We start from the raw sequence: 5,998 nt of genomic DNA, 5'->3' as shown, positions 1-5,998 counted from the left end.
GCGATTCAACAACAACCAATTGCTCGATAGATTCATTAGGGGACTACGACATGAAAGTATTTATAATGGTCTAGTCATTAGAGGTATCACTACTTGGGAAGCAGTCACTATGAATGCAATCCAATTGGAGGATAATTTAATGATTGCAGGAGAAAGAGTGTCTGCCGAGCCGAAGCCTAGTAGCTCGCAAGCATCAGGGCATGAGCCAATGATGATAAAGCCAATCGTGAAAGAGCAAACGATATCTGAGATGACTTTGGCAGATCTCACAAAGGCCATCCAAGAAAGCCTTAGGGGTAATCGTGCTCCACAAAACACTCATATGTATCCAAGAAGGGAGCAACAATGGTGCTCAATTTGCTTGGGCCCACATACTACGAGTGAATGCCCTACTTTCAGAGTAAAGTTTAACGGGACTTGTAACGCGTGTGGTAGGTATGGCCATCAAGCGAAGGATTGCCTAATGCTTAAACACATCATGGAAAATAGACCGCCTATAGCTTGGGCAAACTCACCTCGAGTTCCTGCATTGATGCCTACCCCACCCATGGAGCAACAGTTGCCATTACAACACATGGTCCCTAGAACCCAAAATGTGGTCCAAACCACACCGTTGCCACCTCCAGTGCTAGGACCGCAACCCCCTCATCCAAGAGTTACACCTATGAACCAAATAGGTTGCGAGTCATCTAGTACTTATGTAGATTGCGAAGAGGACATAGACTCTAGTATCACCTATGGAGTCGACATGATTGAGGAGTGTCCCATGTACTATATGGAAGACCATTGGGGACAAATCAAACAGGTATATCAAGCTACTGCGCTAGCAGCAAGAGGCCAAAACATTAATAGTTTTACCAAGAGACCACCTCTTCAGTGCTACGAATGTGGTGGACCACATCGAGTAGCTGAGTGCCCTATTAGAATGCAAAAGAATGCTGCACTAATGCAAACAAGTCAAGGGAGTGCATTGGCAATGCCAATACTCACTTGTAATCGTTGTGGCATAGATCATTTGATCGCACAGTGTCCTAACAATCCAAACGCACCGAAAATCACACCATTGAACATAATAGAGATTGTTAATGGGACACCACCAACTATAAACATAGCACCAGTGAATGCACTCACATGGTCGATGCTCCAAAAGCAAAATTACATCCTCGAAGAGAGAGATGCTGCATCCATTGGCCGAGCGAGAAAGAAGAAAACACGAAGAAAGAAATCCCTTAATGCTTCTAGCTCAAAACCTAGTTCAAAGACTAACATAGGGACAGGAGAGGATCCCGTGTATATGAATGACCCTGAGGATGACTCAGATTCGATAGAGACCACGGAGACCAAAACTATTACTACAAAGGAAAAAGCCAGTGAGGAGGATCACGAGAGGGAATTACGACGAACACCAAAAGAGTATTCAAAGTTAAACTACCCAGTTGCGAACCCCCAAGATAAACCACGAGAGACAAAAAATGAGGATTGCAAGAGAAAGATTGGAGCCTATCCAAACCCAACAATGGAAATTGAACGAGTCTAACAACTGAGGGGTTGGGTGGAAGAAACTCAACGAACATTAGAACCTGAACCCAAACATATCCAGATGTCGGACACAGTGTTTCCCACACAAGTTCAACCTCACAAGAACTACAGGCCGTTAGCTATACCCAGTATCATTCGGGAAGAGAGTGAGGGTAGGACATCTGAAAGTGGACACACACCTTTCCTACTAGAGAGAATGTTTGGTGAAGGAATGCCCGACCCCCTTGAGGAAGTGGAGATCCCATCTTCACCATTCTCTTGTCAGGGTCCTACGTCCCACAAGATGCCATTAAATGTTGCCAAATTGATGGATTTCATGTCTTCAGAAGTTAGAACCACCATCATGTCCAAAGTATATAAAGACCCCGAGCTAGTCTCAGCTCTTCGAGCTTTCCTCAATGGAGAATTACAGGCCGGATTACCACAGTTTGCACATATGAACAAACCTAACTCGGTAATGAATGATGAGGAACATTTAGCACCACCATCTGACCTAGTGGGACATGAATCTGTAATTGAAGTACCCGTTAGCAAGTTGGGGCAATACTTTGAAGGTGATGAATCTAATGCTACTCTACCAATCACTACTAAAGGATTAACTATAAAGGGGGTCCTTGACGGTGGTGCGGGAGTCAGCATGGTGACAAAGAGTTGTTGGGAGTCTATGGGGCAACCTCACCTTGAAGCCACAAGCATAGTGGTAAAAATGGCTAATGGATCTATTGTTACGCCTATTGGAATGCTAAAGGATATCAGAATCAAGGTCTTGGGACACAAGGTAAGGCAAACTTTCATTGTTATGGATTTTTCCAAGCATCCTATGTCATTTGAGATGATCTTAGGGCGTCCATTCATGAGGGAAGCAAAAACGGTGCATGACTGGTCCAAAAACCACGTCTACTTACAGTTCCAAGACTCTGTCATTCGAGTTGATCTTTTAAGTGGTCGAACGCATCCTCTAGGAAATAAATTCATCATTGATAATCGATCAGACACAACAATTCACTCAGCTCCATTACAGTATTGTTACACATGTAACGAAGACACAGATATTGGGGAGAACTCTCCTTATATGGATATCCTACCTGGGATGACTGAGTTGGACAATGTGGATTGGGTCCACCTAGCAGCAACCATAGACACTTGGGGAAATAGGGGGATGACCTGGGTAACACATGAGGGGGATGAAATGCCTATACCCTTAAATATGCTACAAGCAATGCATATAGCTTCTGACAAGAATCATCCTAATGTAACGAAGAAAACATACAAGTGGGTCCCTAAAGCTTCTTTAGTGACCATAGCTAGTGCTAAAAAACAGAAGCCTTGTAAGAAACGTACCACTCGCTCCAAGAAAAGTAAGAAAATGTTGCGATGGATCCCTAAACGACTATTGGAAGCCCAAGGCTACTATCAAGGAAATGATCAAATCTGGGTGCCAAAACGTAGATTGTGCTCTTACCTATCACCTGACCCATGTGAGCCCAATCCCGTAGCTCCAAAACGAATCAATGATCGTGGAAATAAAAAAATCATAGAATGCTACACACCCGCTCCCGAGCTAGTTTGGGTACCAAAGAAAGAACGATTTGTTCCACCTAGCCGAGGAAGGGGGGAGTTCCATGAAGCTTCTAGCTCCTCATGTAATACATCCATAGAGGTAAAAGCTTCTACACAGCCTCCATCTATAGTAGTGGACCTCCATAAAGCTACAAAGGAATCCACACCTCCCAGTGTTCAAGAATCACTTGATGAACTACTTCAAGTTCGATCTTGGGAGAGTACCTTACCACCCTTGCAACTCGACGAGGCGCCTAAGGTAATAGAAAACTACTGGCAAAAATCTCCACCTATTACCAACTGGAACAATTGGTTTCAAAGGGTGACAAGCTCATTTCAAACGGTATGATCTACCCAAGGAAGGGGGGAGTGTTGGCTGACAGTCATCATTCATTTGTTTCCCTCTCAACCTTTTTCCCTGACCTCTCAATCACCAATCTTAGGGAATATACATATAAAGCTTTATACTCACAAAAAACAAAAAAATAAAGAGCAAGAGCAATTAGCAAACGAGTATGCATAATAAAAGTCAAAACATTGACCCAGACCTACACATTTACATCCGGTACACTGAAATAGAAACCTATGTCATGAAACACCTTTGATCCTCATCACTTGAGTGATGGAGGGTAGGTAAGATTAGTGCGATAGGAGTGTTTCTGTTTTAGAGTTGAGTGATTAGCAAAGTTCTCTTTTTCCACTAATGTGCCTCCTGGAGGTATTCCTTTTGTTTCCTAGTGTGTACAGGAGCGTGTTGCTATTGATAGGATTTGGACCTTCATGGAATCTTTATCTCGACTCACTCTTCAAATCAAGCGCGACCATCGACACAAACAGGTGTTTCTTGTCCATTAGCATTGCCCCTTATCTTTTTTGCATCTATGATTGTCTGCTATAATTGTGATTGGTAGCCTAATATTCACCGCATTTGCTTAGTATCAAACATTTAATTCAATGTAATTTTTTGTCATAATCACTTGTCTAGGTTTAAAAATCAAGCAGTCCGACTAAGCTAGTTTGACCAAGTTAGGTATTAGAGATCTTCTCTTAATACCATGGGGAATGCCTTCCTAATAATCAATGGTGACTTAGGTTCTTAATCCGATTTAGGCAGCATTGTGGGAAATGTACTAGGGCTTTCTAGTGGGCTTGACCCTATTGACCTTTAGCTTAAGTATTATAAAGGGAGTTTACTAGGGTGATGAGCCTGGGGAGGTGTATCAGTGTTATATGACCCCCCAAAGTTACAAAATTAAAATGCTGAAAATGAACAAACAAAAAATCAAAGTGCCACACTGTAAAATCTTAAGCTGGATGTATTGCCTATGGTACTAGAGCCCTAGGGGTTCCCAGTATGGGCGCTTTTACTTGAAAAGCAAAAAACCCAAGGCATACAAAATAAGCACACACATCAAATTGAATCACTGTGAAAAGACTTTGGGGGGTCAAAGAAAAAGTAATCAGTCAGGCGATGATTTCATGAGAAATTCCTTTTATGGTAGCTTAACTACAAGGTCTTCTGGATATAGCCTCTAGTCAGCCCTCGAACATAAATACTTGGCTCTCGCGATTAAACAACTTAATTGACCACAGAAAATTAAGAAGCTTACCCATGGTATTAATATTCGATCTCTAGTGCCTTTCGACCGTCAAATTAGCGACCCCAGACTTGTTTAATTTTTTACCTTTACATCTGTTTATGCATTTGATTACATTGCAATTTAATGTTCATTGCTGACAAATTGTTTGAAATTCTTTTACCAATCAATTTGTCTACCTAAAACTACATATGCTTTTAATCACTTATGAGAATGCAATTATTGTGCCAATGTTGTTTGATTTTGCAGTGACTGAAGAAGGCTAAGGACATTCATCTCAAATGCTCTTCCACCTCGACGAACGAGCTTCAACTCAATAGCTTCCGAGGACGGAATCTACATCAGGAAGGGGGGCATGTTAACCCTCACGGCTCACGGACACCCCATCACCTACGACGGACGTATATTATGTATTTGGTAGAGTTAGGTACCGGGCTTGTCAGACCAATAGGAAAAGGGTAAGAGTGATCGCCGATGAGAGGCGCACTCTAACCGGGACATTCAAGGGATTAGTTGGCTAAGCATGGGCGCCCAAGTGTGAATGGGGTGAGCTCATATAAAAGCCAACTAAACCTAAAATTCACTCATTCTCTCATTTGTGCAATACAAGAGTGCTCTTGCTCCATCTCCATCTCCATCTTCTTCTTCCTCACCTCCTCGTGTGTGTGTGTGTATGTGAGAGAGAGAGAGAGGGAGAGTGTGTGTGCGATCGAGCATTACGAAGGCACGACGGCGGCGAAGTGGTTGAGCGTGGCACGACTACAGCTTCTTCTTCATCGCGGTGAGGAATCCTCCACGCCAGGAGCATAGAGCGGTGAGTGACACACCATTGCCCTCTTTGGAGCTTGCTAGATTAGTCTTGTTGTGTGCTTGGAGCCATTTGTGGCTCGCACACGGTGTATCGGCAAGTCCCTTGCTTCGACAGTGCAGCAAGGAGCGCACAGTAAGAAGCTGGATGCAGCTCAGCAAAATTATTCTGCTTACGAACGCGAACTCTATGCAATAGTGTCTGCCTTAAAGACATGGCATCACTATTTGTTTGGTGCTCAATTCCAAATTGTGTTTGACCATGAAAGCATCAAATGGTTTACACAACAAATAGATTTAAAGGGTCGAAAAGCCAGGTGGGCCGAGATCCTTCAGGAATATGACACCAAGTTAAGGTATCGCAATGGCCGATACGATATAGTGGCAGACGCTCTCGGTCGAATGCCAGAGATCAATTCGCTCTTGTTCACGGAACTTCGTAGTGACTTTTTGGAATCTCTCAAGGGCAAATATGAGCAAGATGAAACATATTC

This window comes from Adiantum capillus-veneris, chromosome 28 (assembly GCF_014529385.1).
Source record: "Adiantum capillus-veneris isolate H3 chromosome 28, ASM1452938v2, whole genome shotgun sequence".
NCBI classification, from domain to species: Eukaryota; Viridiplantae; Streptophyta; class Polypodiopsida; order Polypodiales; family Pteridaceae; genus Adiantum; species Adiantum capillus-veneris.
This window is presented reverse-complemented; position numbering follows the sequence as displayed.